The following is a 13,250-nucleotide window of genomic DNA, read 5'->3' as shown; positions in this document are numbered from 1 at the left end:
GTTATAGAGGTTAAGTAAGTTTTCTTGTCCATGATCACCAGCCAGAAAGTGTCAAACTCAGAAACCAAAACCATTTTCCCCCAAGTCAATATTTTGACCAGCTTCAGTACAATCTAGCCTATTTAAATAATGATGTCCCACATATATAAAGATGTATTTGACCAAATTGGATATATGTATGGAATGTGATAAGAGCCGTAAGAACCCCCCAAAAAATAAAATTAAGAAAAAATAATAATGGTATTCCTTTTTATTCGTACTTTACAGGAGCTCACGTAAGCAATATATAAAAATAACTGATTTTATCAGAAATACTTGGGAAAAAACCCAAACCTTGAAACTTAAATATCTACTCTTTTTCCCCTTTTACTATTACTTCACAATATTATCTGTAACATATTTATATATTCTCATTTTGAAATCAAAACATCAGCCATTTTAATTATTTTTTATACTTGAGTCTTTGTTGGTGAGATATTTTTCTTTGTTTGATTTTCTGTTCTGTTCTCTTCTTTCTTGTTAAAAACAACAATTCCAGCCTGTTTGATTTTTTGAAAGCAGGTTGTCTTTCACTGATACTCAGATTTTATTTAGCACCATTAAGAAGTTGAAGAATATAGCGTGATTTTTGAATTTTTATTCAAAGATTTGAATATTGAAAGTTTTGGAAATGAAAGTATTTATTCAGCAAATATTTATTGAATGCTTACTATGAACCAGGTATTAGAGGAAGGATTATTAGCAATTTATTGCTCATTAACAATTAGATTACATCACGATAAATGGAGAAGGGATGAAGTTGTCAGGGATTTCACTTTACTTGGTTCCACAAACAATACTCATAGACTCAGCAGTCCAGAAATCAAGCAACATGTAAGCAACATGTTCAGTGAACGAGTTCCGTAAAGTGTCAAGGGCAGAGATGCCACTCACAATATTGCCTGATGCACGCCATTGCCTCCCGTGCCTGTGAAAGCTGGACAATGTATAAACCGACCACAGAGGAATTGATCAATTCGACTATGGCATTGGTGAAGAATGTTGAAAGTTCCATGGAGTGCTGGATGAGCAAACCAATCTGTGTTGGTGTCAGTACAACCAGGTGCCACGAGGCGCAAGGATGACGAGACTTTGTTTTATGTACTTTGGTTGCCCTACCAGGAGTCTGGAGTAGTACCTCATGCTTGGTAAAGTGGAGCATCAATGAAAAAGAAGAAAACCTGCAACGATGGATAGACACAGGGGCTGCACCCATGGGCTCAAAGATGACAAAACCGGACACCGGAGCTCAGTGCAGTCTTTCCTTCAGCTCGACCCCAGGGTCACTTTGAGCAGGAGCCTAAACAATGGCAACTAACAGCAGTTTCTATCCAGGCTTTAATCATTTTCTGTCTACGCATTACAGGGGTAGTGAACTATTTAATGTGGCTCTTCTAGTCAAAGTTTCTAACTCCTGCCAACCGACTATTTTCTGCATGGGTCTGGTAAAAGGTGGAGGAAGAGAAGGACAGAATTCACCTGTAATTGCAACTAGAATTCACTGGGGTGCCATCATTCTTTGCCAGCACTTGGAGAAGCAGGAGGAGGAATCTCATTACCAGTAAGAGCCAAGAGTGGGGCTAGTCCTTTGGACCCCAGAACCTTGTACTGTGAGCCTTCTCGATCCAGAATACAGATCTGTCATGAGAGGGGCAGTAGAAGAATCCGGAGGCAGAGTATTGAACAGTGTAATGTACTTCCAAACCAATGAAGCAAATGAAACTGAGTACTTTTGTGTGAGAGGCTGTCTTGCAGAGTGTGGCGCCTCTGGGCACTTAAAAGAGGTCAAGGGGGTTTGCTGAGCCAGGGAGCTGAAGCCGAGTACCTTTAGGCTGAGTCTGATCACAGAGTGATATGCCTCTTTGGACATTTATTAGTAGACAGGAAAGAGCTTTGTGACATGTCCGGGTAAACATCTCAACTCTGAGCGCTTGTCGCTGGCATTATAACTTGTCATCGTCCTTAATAAACCCTCGAATTAGGAATTTCATCCACTAAATATGTGCAGTGGATATTAAAACCCAAAGAAGTAAAACAGACCTCTACTTGAGCAAGCACAGCCATCATAATCGCCGTAATGTTCAGTGAGTACCCCCTGATGGCTTTCTCTGCAACCTAACCGTTTGGGGATAACGCTGGAGGTGCTGTCCCTGATGGCGCGGTCAGGTAAGCATTGGAATGCTTGCTCAGTGCAAGGTCAGAAATTCAAACCTATAGCAGCTCCTATGCAGAAAAATGAGGCTTCCTGCTCCGGGAAAGAGTTATAGCCTACGAAACTGTATACAGGGTCCCTATGAATGGAGATTGTCTCAGTGGTAATGAGGGAATTGAAACTGTTTCCCAATTCGTTGCTGCAAACTTTGTGGACACATCAAGAAATATACACACATTCCTTTCTTTGTCTCCTAAGTCATTCAAGAAGAACTTGGACGCTTCCTCATGATTATACAGCAGAGAGGAAGTGGGTTTCCTCAGGGGACACAGACTCAATTATAGATAAGAAGACAATGCTCAGGAAACCAAAAGAGGCCTGAATGGAAACAGTGGCCTGGGACCGCACATAGCGCATTTGAAACAAAAGACTAATCAGTCTCAAAAACCATTCTAGCTGGAAAAATTACGATAATTTCAAGTGAAAACAACAATTTCCTGCATTTTTCATTAATTTTCATGCCCACTATTCTGAGTCTTGGCATGCTTCTCAGAGAGATGGCCCACCAAAAATCGTTTTGTAAACCAGTATGTTTCACCTGGTTTCAATGTTTATCCCCCGGATTTCTCAGGTAAGTTCTTTAGAAACGCACTGTATTCAAAGTCCTGCCCCAAATCAAATCTAATAGGGGCTTTGCATGAATATCCTATTTGTATGAGTATTCTAGTTAATATCACTTACTCATTACCTTTTCTACTATCTTACAGTATTTTTCTTCAGAATGATCCAATGATAAGAAAATATATATCACAACTAATTATATTTTATGGCTATATTTCACTCTAGAATACAAACTAAATAACTGTAAACATTTATTCTAGTTTAATATTGTACACTGCAGCAGCTACATCTTTGATTAACACTAGTTAATGACTGTACACATTTTGTTACCTAAGCAATATTAACTTTTGTGTAATATAGCAATAATATTGATTGGTAATATTGAAGCCATTCTATGGGGGGAGAAACCAAAGGTGTAATTATTAAATAATTAATTAAAATATAAATATATGCCAAGCTTCAGGAAATATTCTCTCATACTACATAACATTCCTATTACTAACTCTACTCTTCATTAGAAGAACCATCAGACACAGTAGAAACTTACTTGGTCGCATTCTATTTTTTGGTCTTCTTCCTTGTTCTACATCATGCATGGAAATGTCTCTTTTCCTCAATTATGTTCTAGTCATTATCAATGGTAGTTTTTTGATTTGTTGGTACTGTTATTATTGTGAGTGATACCCAGTCTGTTCATAGCTACCTCATGTACAACAGAATGAAGTACTCCCCTATCCTGGGCAACCCTCACAGAAGCTATGTTTGAACCCTTCGTTGTAGCCTATGGATCTATTCATTTGTCCAGCATTCTTTGCTTTTTTTTTTTAATGTTCTTGTACTTTACCAAGCATAGTGTCCCTTTCTAGTGGTCTCTCTAGATAATGTGACCAAAGTACATGAGACAAAGGCTTGCCTACCTCGGTTCTAAGGACATTCTGGCAGTACTTCTTCCCAGAGAGACTTGCTAATTGTTCTGACAGTCTTCACTAGCACCACAATTCCAATGTGCTGATTCTTTTTCAGCCTTCCTTATTCAGTGTCCAACTTTCACATGGATATGAGGCAGCAGAAAATACCATGGCTTGAGTCAGGCATACTTTAATCTTCAAAGTAACATTTTTGCCTTTCAACCCTTGAAAGACGTTTGGTGTACCAGGTTTACCCAACGCAAAATGTCATTTTATTTCTTCTCTGGTGCTGCCATCAGCATTGATTGTGAATAAAAGCAAGATGAAATCATTGAGAAATTCAAACTTTTCTTTGTTTATCATAGTCTTCTTTTTGATTCAGTTTTGAGAAATTTAGTTTGCATTAAGTTTTAATCCATAATGAAAGCTACAACCCCTGATTTTCATCAGTAGATACTTCAGGTCTTCCTCACTTTCAGCAAGCAAGTTCATGTCATCTCATGTCACAGGTTGCTAATAAATCTTCTTCCAATCCAGATGTATTATACATCATATAAGTCCAGCTTCTCTGGTCATTAGATCAACATACAGATTGGATAAATATGGGGAGTGGATAAAACCTTGGTGCACACCTTTCATGATTTTAAGCCATGCAGTATTTCCTTCGGCTGCTCAAATGACTGCCTCTTGATCCTTGTCCAGGTTCCGTATGGACATAATGAAGTGCATTGGAATTCCCAGTTTTCTCAAACTGTTCTATAGTTTGTTATGATCCACATAGGCCAATGTATTTTCATGACCAATTAAGCACAAGTAAATATCTTTCTGCTCTTCTCAGCTGGCTGCTAAGATTCATCTGACATCAACAATGACCTATCTTGTTCTACATCTTCTAAATCAACCTAGAATATCTAGCAGCTCCCTGTTGACATACTGTTGAATGATCTTCAGCCAAATTTTACTTGCATGTAATATTAATGATATTTTTCAATGATTTTATCATTCTGTGGGACCACTGTTCTTTGGTGTAGATAAAATGTGGATTTTTTTCCAGTCAATTGGCCAGATAGCTGTCTTTCAAATGTCTTGGCATAGATGAGTGAGCAGTTTTAGTACTTAATCTACTTCTTGAAACATATTAATTGGTATCTTTTGTCTCTGGTCCAGGAGACTCATGTCCTAGAATTTAAGAACCTTTAGCAATCTACCAAGAATTCTGGTACTGTAGTGGGTGAAGTGTTAATGATCCAAAGGTGCTTAATTTGAACCCACCACCTGCTTTGCAAGAAAAAGAAAGAATTTGTGTCCATAAAGATTGACAGCATCGGTAACTCTGTGGAGCAGTTTTAGTCTGTCTTATAGGCTCACTCTAAATTAGAATCGACAGTAGCAAGGAGTTTGTATTGGCGATCAATCTTGCAAGTAAGGTAAAATATCATATACTTCACACTTTTTGAAACTAATAATCTTTAAATATACTTTTATTTTGTTTTGCTGTCTGGATTATGTAGATCTTTCTAATCATTGGTTTAAAAGGTGTATCTGAGATAATAACAATTGAAACAGTAAGCTTTATTCATCAAAAACTTCATTAACTTTAATTTATTGAATTTTTGTAGTCCTATTAGTCACTGTAAATTATAGGCCAAGTTGTAGTACTTGCTATCAAAAACAACTCCTAGCAATAAATTACTGCTAGTTTCTATTGTATCATCATTTCCTTCAAGCTTCATCTGTTAACCTACTTATAGTTAACTTTCTAATTCTGTACATTGAAGCAGTTTCAATTTATTAGAAATGGATAGTTCTCTATGTTCGTTTTTGTTTTTTCGTTTTCTAGATTTTCCCCCACTAAAGTATAGTCTATTTTGTCTTATTTCCCGTTTTACAGTTTCTTCTGTTAATATCGCATGACTATTTATTGAAATGCTTTGCCTTCTGATGTATTAAGTATTTAGATAGTCAAAATAGAGACAAGGACTGGGGGATTTCTTTCACATGACTGATTAATCGCCAACAACATTTATATTCCAACATATGCTAGGATGTAACTTTTGTTTCTCCATTTCTGTTTATTCTGCTCCTGAATTCTAGTAAAATATCTCAAAACATTCTGAAAAATGTTTTAAACTGAACTCATTTGGATTTGCTAATCAGTGTGGAATGCTTCATATGAACATGCACAAGTTGTCCTCCTTATGGTATCCCCGGTGAAATAAACCATGATAGACATCGCAGTAACTGTGACTGGAGCTACTGAGTAAACATTGGACTGCTAACCTCAAGTTCGCAGTTGAAACCCACCACCTTCGAGACGAAATTAAAGGTCTCTTCTTGCTTACAACTTCAGAGTCTCCAAAGGGCCATTATGAGTCAAAATCAACTTGATGGCAGTGGATTTGGTGTTTTGGTTCAGTGGCTATGCTGGACACAAATACTAACACTATTAACGGAACCGCAATGCACTTTTACGTTCTACTTTATTTTGTTTTCTTTGGTTTTGTACCTTTGTTCTACTGTCCCACTCCACTCTTCCAAGAACACACACTCCCCCGCAAGAAACCGTGCAGGCCTATAGATTTGGAGTCACACACCTCATTATCTGCAAACCTAGCTGCTTCAGAGCACACACCTCCCCAGGAAAGAAGAGTACCATGCCAAACCCGGTCCAAACCTACAAAGCCCTAAGAAAGAGAGGCAAACACGGAATAGGATGAATGGACACAGTCGCTGCAACAAAGGACTCAAGCACAGGAAGAGTTGCGAGGATGGTGTAGGACTGGGCAGTGTTTCATTCTGTTGTGCACAGGGCAGCTATGAGTGGAAAGTGATTCAATGACACATACAACAGCAACATAAAAAGCTAAACTCCAACACATTTGATAATCTAGAAAAAATGGACAAATACAGAAATACACATCTACCCAGATTAATGCACAAGAGAGTGAAAAACCTCAATAGAATCATTTAAAAAAGAAGATATAGAGGATGTCATCAGGAATTTCCCACCAAGAAAAGCCCAGGATCAGGATTCACAGGTGAATTCTACCAAATATTCAGGGGAAACCTGTCACCAATTCTATACAACTATTCCAAAATATAGAAAGTGACCACAAACTTCAAAGTCATGCTATGAAGACAAGCAAATGATACCTGATACCAAAAGCAAGCAAAGGCCACTTCCCCTGCCCCCGCCAAAGACAGAAAACTAAAGACCAATAGATGCAAAAACTCTCAACAGAATTCTGGCCAATAGAGTCCAATAATATAACCCAAATGGGACCACCTTATGCCCACAGTTTAGACTAGTACCCCCAAAAGCAAAAAACAAAGAACAACAAATGCTGGGGAGGGTGTGGAGCGATTGGAACCTCATACACTGATGGTGTGGTTGTAGATATGTACAGCCATTGTGGAAAACGATATCGTATTTCCTGAAACAAGTGGGAAATAAAAACAGCATAAAACTCAGCCTTTGCGGAAAGCACCTATACAGACAAATGCTCTCTCGCGTTCATAGAGCACAGTTCCCTACAGCAAGAAGCTGAAAGCAGCCCCAAATGCCCGCCAGTTGAAGAATGGATAAAGAAATTATGGTCTATATACACGATGGAATACTAGGCATCCTAAACAACAACAATAAAACATGGAACACCTCCTGACATGGAGGGACTATGAAGCATTATGTTGACTGAAGTTAGTCAAACGCAAAAGCCAGATACTATATGAGTCCATTACTATCCGGATAAAAACCAAGACAGAAACAGGTTTGGTTCTTGGCCATAGAGTCTTCTAATTTAGGTCCCCCAGTGTGCCTGCCTACCTCCTCTGATCTATATACAACCCCTTTATTAGAACACCTTAAAGATGACTTCAAAAGAGCTGGCATTGTAAGAAATATCCCAGCAGGGGATTTTAACCATTGGAAAAGAAATCCAACACACTACCTCACCCCATGTACTCCTCATTCTTGAAACTCACCCATCCCTGAGCCCCTTCCACCTGCACCAACCACCGTGTCTGCACTAGAATTCCCTGCCCATTCCACTTCTCTGACCTTGCCCGAGCAGACCAAATGTAAAAGCTACAGCCATCCACCGTTGGGGTGCAGATCCTCTGGAAGGCTACTTCTTCGGGGTGGCTGGCTACTACATGTTTCCTCTTTCAAGTTCTCCAAGAGTTCCACCTGGTCATTCCAGACACATGGTTTTGTGACTATGTTTTGGTGTATTGGCTAGGAATCCCCACCGCTCTGGCTCCGTGTGCCACACTGGTTTAGCTCGGTGAACAGAGCCAGCCAGAGACCCAGGCTTGAGGAGGGAAGAGGCGCCACTGCCACTTGAGTGAACTTCCCTTCCCACCACTGAGCCTACCAGCTGCCCCCAACTCATCCCATCAGAGTCAGCATAGGTCTTGATGAGGCCTGGCTCATCACACTGACAAGGTGAACCCCGGGGTCCTGTACCACCGTCGTCAGGCCGTCCAGCAGGGACAGAAGGAGGGACTGATCACTTCTCAGCCAGGATTGCTGCTGGCTTCAGATAAGGACCTCCAAAAGGTGATGGGGGGCACTGTTTAAACTGTGTGTGTGTGTGTGTGTGACTATCTGCCGCTTGTAGCAGTCTGGTCTGTGAGGCTATACAACAAGGAAACCCCAAGCCATGAAGTCCAATGGAGCCCAACATGCATCACCGTGGTCACATCATGCAGCATAATGGAGACTCCCCTCCCTTCTGGAGGCTGACCAAGGCCGGGATTTTAGGGGTGCTCCTTAGCCAGGATGGACCTAAGTTCTCAAGAGGGATATGCTCAGGTGACATCTGTGTGCCCTCACTCAGAGGCAACCCCTTCTCTCGTTTGTCACGCCACCATTCAAGGGTCAGACATGGACCATGGGTGATGGCCAGTCGTAGCCCACCATGTTAGACTGTATGATCAAGAATTTTGACAGAATTCCTCAGGACTATTGTGTAAAACTGAAACCAGGACGACTCTGAATCCTGTGCCAGGTCACAAGGCAATCTTTTGGAGTTGACTGGCCCTTGGAGGGTGTGCTCAACTCCCTTACAGTCCAGGTATTTGGAAAGTGGTCACGAGGAGCCCAGCCACCCTGATCAGTACCCTCTATAGATTCCTGGTTAGCTGTAGCCTGCCCCTCGCCTCCATGTGCCAGAGACTATTGTGCTAGGCAGGGACAGTGGCAGATTTTTGTCACTCAAAAGAGAAGTCAAACACAGCAGAAAGTCCACCGAACTGCCCCTGAGGAAAAGCCCTTCCTGGTGCGTGCCCTACAGTTGTCCTCACTAGCTGTGGTGGCCAGTCTCCTGCCCACCCCCTCCCCTGTCTCCTTGCTGCTGCAAGCACCAACTCTCAGGGCGGCTAACCCCATGGCTCCCAAGACCTGGCAGTTCCAGCAGCGCTGTGAGCCTCTTCGCTCCTGCACTGAGCCCCGTCATCTGTCTCAACCAACTGGACAATTCCTTGTTTGAGAAACCCAGCCATCCCCAACTGTGCAATCTGACAGAATGACAGCACCTGGACAGCCCACGCTTCATTCCCTGCCCTGTAGCTCCTCTGACGCCCTCAACTGGAACAATGCAGAGAAGCCCCAGGCCAGGGTTAAATCAGTTGATTCATTGATCCAGATCCACATCCCCACCTGGGATGACTCTTGCTAGCTTCTTATCACCCTCTTTAATACCGAGGAAAGGTGGCATAACACCCTTGAAACTCGAAAGTACCTACAAACCATTGCCACCCCAGGGCCCCTTCAATACCACACAGTAGGCAGCCCAAGTGTACCTAGATGCCCAGCCCAACTGGAGTTTATGTACTCCAAAGGGGCAGGCTGCCCTGACCCAGTGTCGGCAACCCTTTTGCAGGGGTCAGTCTGACAAGATGAAGTAGGTAGTTTATTGTGCCAACCTGGCCAATAAACACATGTGGGGTTCGTTGAAGGATGGAGGGATAAATGGCTTGGTGAGCCTCGCCTTTGGAGTTCTCGGGTGTCTTGTTTTCTGATAGTCAGACCGGGGTGCAGCTGCCTTAACCAGTTCCCTGCTTCAGCCTGCAAGGCTCACTTCCTACAAGATATCACTGAGGTGAAGCCACATGGACTTAGCCCTATGCAGCCCTGACTGCTGGAGCAGCTGTGTGGATACCCCTGCCAGCGCTGAGATGCTTATACATTTACTGACTCGGCTTTCCTCCTGCAGTCAGCATCATTGTGTACATTTTGTGAGATGTAGGAGGACTTTGTGGATTGGTGTGGGACATATGGGTTAATGTTGGACTTGTGGGCTTGGGCAGCACTGGGTTGGGATGTTTTCTTGAGACGCACTTAACCTTTATATAAAACTCTTTTTTTCTTTTTTTTAATAAATGTTTTATTAGGGGGCCCATACAACCCTAATCACAATCCATACATACATCAATTGTGTAAAGCACATCTGTACATGCTTTGCTCTATTCGTTTTCAAAGCATTTGCTCTCCACTTAAGCCCTTTGCATCAGGTTCTCTTTTTCCCCCTTCCTCCCTGCTTCCCCTCTCCCTCATGAGCCCTTGATAATTTATAAATTATTATTTTGTCATATCTTACCCTATCTGGTGTCTCCCTTTACCCCCTTTTCTGTTGTCCGTCCCCCAGGGAGGAGGTCACATGTAGATCCTTATAATTGGCTCCCCCTTTCCAACCCACACCCCTCTACCCTTCCAGCGTCGCCCCTCACAGCCCTGGTCCTGAAGGTATCATCCACCCTAGATTCCCTGTGCCTCCAGCTCCTATCTGCACCAGTGTACAACCTCTGCTCTATCCAGACTTACAAGGTAGAATTCGGATCATGGTAGTGGGGCGGGGTTTCTGTGGATTTGTTTCTCTGCAGTATCCAGACTAATACACAAGACAAAAGTCCATGAGCATGTCTCAACCAGCCACAGTACTCTAGAAGCCCAGGGTGTTACTATGAATGGCTCTGTGAGGCATATCACATCTGCACCCCAATAGACCCGGAATCTCCAAATGCTCAGCTCACTGCCTACTCTGCATTTGTTGCTCAGTGGGCCCAGCACATCAGAGGACAATTGCAGCATCTGTAAGTTTTTGCTGGTGTGGGTATCACCCACTTATTATAAGTGACCATTAAGGTGTTCAAAACCAGGACAAAGAGGCTGCACAATGAGGTCCATAGAAGAGCCAAGGGAGATGAGATGCCTGGGGTGAGGCAGCAAATTGGGTTGCTAATTCCATTTGTCCTGAACTTTTGGAGGTCTATTCATATAATTCTAATTATTTATTCAAATTGCATGAGGTTTTTAGAGAAAAGTCCTTGCTCAAAATGTTAAAATGTACACTGCAACTTTAAGGACTTAACAAAGTGCTCCTGATGGTTGGGGTGGGGTGGGGGGTGATAATACTAAACAAAATATACAATGAACACCTAGAACAAAGGATGGGAGAGAGGCCGTTAAAATATGAGGAGACTCTGATTTATGCTTGTTTCTCTAGATAAGCAAAGCAAGAACACTGATAAATGTATATAAGTAGAGAAGTTTATAATGAGAAATGAATTTATGCCAGGAAAGCAGCCCACCCAGCTGCAGAGAGAGCCTAGTCTGAGTCACTCGTGTGGACCAGTGGTGCTGAATGTCGTTAGGACTCACAGTGCTACTGGACTTGTGATTCTGGTTATCTGAGACACAGTACCACTTAGAGTGGCTCTCAACCTTCCTCACGCCGTGACTCTTTAATACAGTTCTGCAGGTTTTGTTGACCCCAGCCATAAAATTATTTTCATTGCTACTTCATAACTGTAATTTTGCTACTGTGAGGGATCATAATGTAACTACCTGATATGCAGGATGTATTTTCATTGTTACGTATTGAAAATAATTAAAGCATAGTGATTAATTACAAAGCAATATGTAATTCTAAATTGTGAAATATGTATTTCTAATGACAAATCATTGAAATTTTGTCTTGAAGCATGGTCTAGCGTGGGTAACAGTCTTCCCACCAGGTACCTATATGTGGGTGTAAAATGCACGTGGGAGGACCCACCCGGAGACAAAAGAGGGGCGGTGTCTCAGTTCCTAAGACCATCAGAAATATGTGTTTTCCGGTGGTCTTAGGAGATCCCGGTGAAAGCGTCATTAGATCTGCAACGGGGTCGCGCACCACAAGTTGAGAACTGCTATATTAGAGCCTACAACAGCTTTATGGAGACCACAGGATTGTGACCACACTGATGCTGTAATTGTTCTCTTCAAGAACCCGTACAAACCTTCTTGGGTGAGGATAAGTTAAAAAGTATTACTACTAGGCTACATATATGAGTTTATTCTAAACAAAATGTATTTAAACACCCTCAGTGATAAGAAAATGGCAGGGCAGGATACAAGTTCTCTCAATAATATCCTTGTTTTCATCTCCTTAGGATGCTTTCCCCAAACAAAAATATGATACATTTTGTGCCATGAGGGGGAGAGGTGGGATAGGGAGTGGGGTGGGGAAACTATTTTCAGATCAGGGCTAATATCAAGTGAATGTCTTCATAGATCACTGAGGCTTTGCCTCGAATTTATAGGAATCCTCCCACTCATAAAACAAGTTTTAGAGGGACCTAGTTTCTTAAGGAAGGTCTAGAAGACCCCAAGCTGAATGAATAGAGACACTGTGGCTGACATCTGGAAACTGGAAGAAGATGATCATAGAAATTCTAATGATGCTTTAGCTACTGAAGTTCAGATCTCACCGAGTTCAGCATTTTTCCATTTTAAGCAAACATCTTGACCTTAGCAAGCTTTTTCCCGGATGGATGCCAAAAATATTTTATGAAGGTTAACTTGCTCAAAACGGTGAACTTTCCATCAATCTTTTAAGTGAAATCTATGTTAGTGAATATGCTCATACCTGGGGGGAAATCTTGGATTCATAAATAAAATGCAGAGAGCAAGGTTTATGTAAACACTAGCTTCTGAGGGGATCTGTCAGGCCACTTCAACTCAGACAGTTTTGGTGACTTACTTTGAGATCTCAAAGGGGGTAATCTTGATAGATTTTCTAAAAGGACATAGGATGACCACAGGAACTTATTATAAAAAAGTTTTCCGAAAATTGAAGACTACACTGGTGAGAAAAAGTTCAGGAAGCTTGTGAAGAGGAGTTTCTTTTTTTCTATCAACAACCACCAGTTAATTTTTAGAGAATAGCAAGGGCTGACTGGAGAGAATTTTATTGGGAAGCTTTATATCACGCATCCTACAAGCTGGATCTTGCCCTTTCAGACTTTTGTTTGTTCCCTAAACTCAAAGAACATAGCAAAGTAATGCAATTTGGGCTCCCTTAACAAACTGAAACTGCCATCTTGCCAAGTGTAAAGCAAAGAACAGGGAATTCTTTGGGGGGAGGATAAAGGGATTGAAACACTGTCTTCAGGAGTTTATAGATTTACATGGAGGACGTGTCAAGAAATAATAAGTTCACATTTGGATATTTTAGTTGAATACACTTGTCTGATTTTTAGAAATACTT

The 13,250-nt window shown here is 41.6% G+C and overlaps 1 pseudogene; it reads left to right on the top strand.

Annotated features, from left to right (window-relative positions):
• Positions 1 to 13,250, top strand: part of LOC142431908 (elongation factor 1-gamma-like) — a 69,077-nt pseudogene that overhangs the window by 31,509 nt on the left and 24,318 nt on the right.

This window comes from Tenrec ecaudatus, chromosome 1 (assembly GCF_050624435.1).
Source record: "Tenrec ecaudatus isolate mTenEca1 chromosome 1, mTenEca1.hap1, whole genome shotgun sequence".
Lineage (NCBI taxonomy): Eukaryota > Metazoa > Chordata > Mammalia > Afrosoricida > Tenrecidae > Tenrec > Tenrec ecaudatus.
The sequence above is the reverse complement of the archived record's forward strand: the minus strand, read 5'-3'. Positions and strand labels throughout refer to the sequence as shown.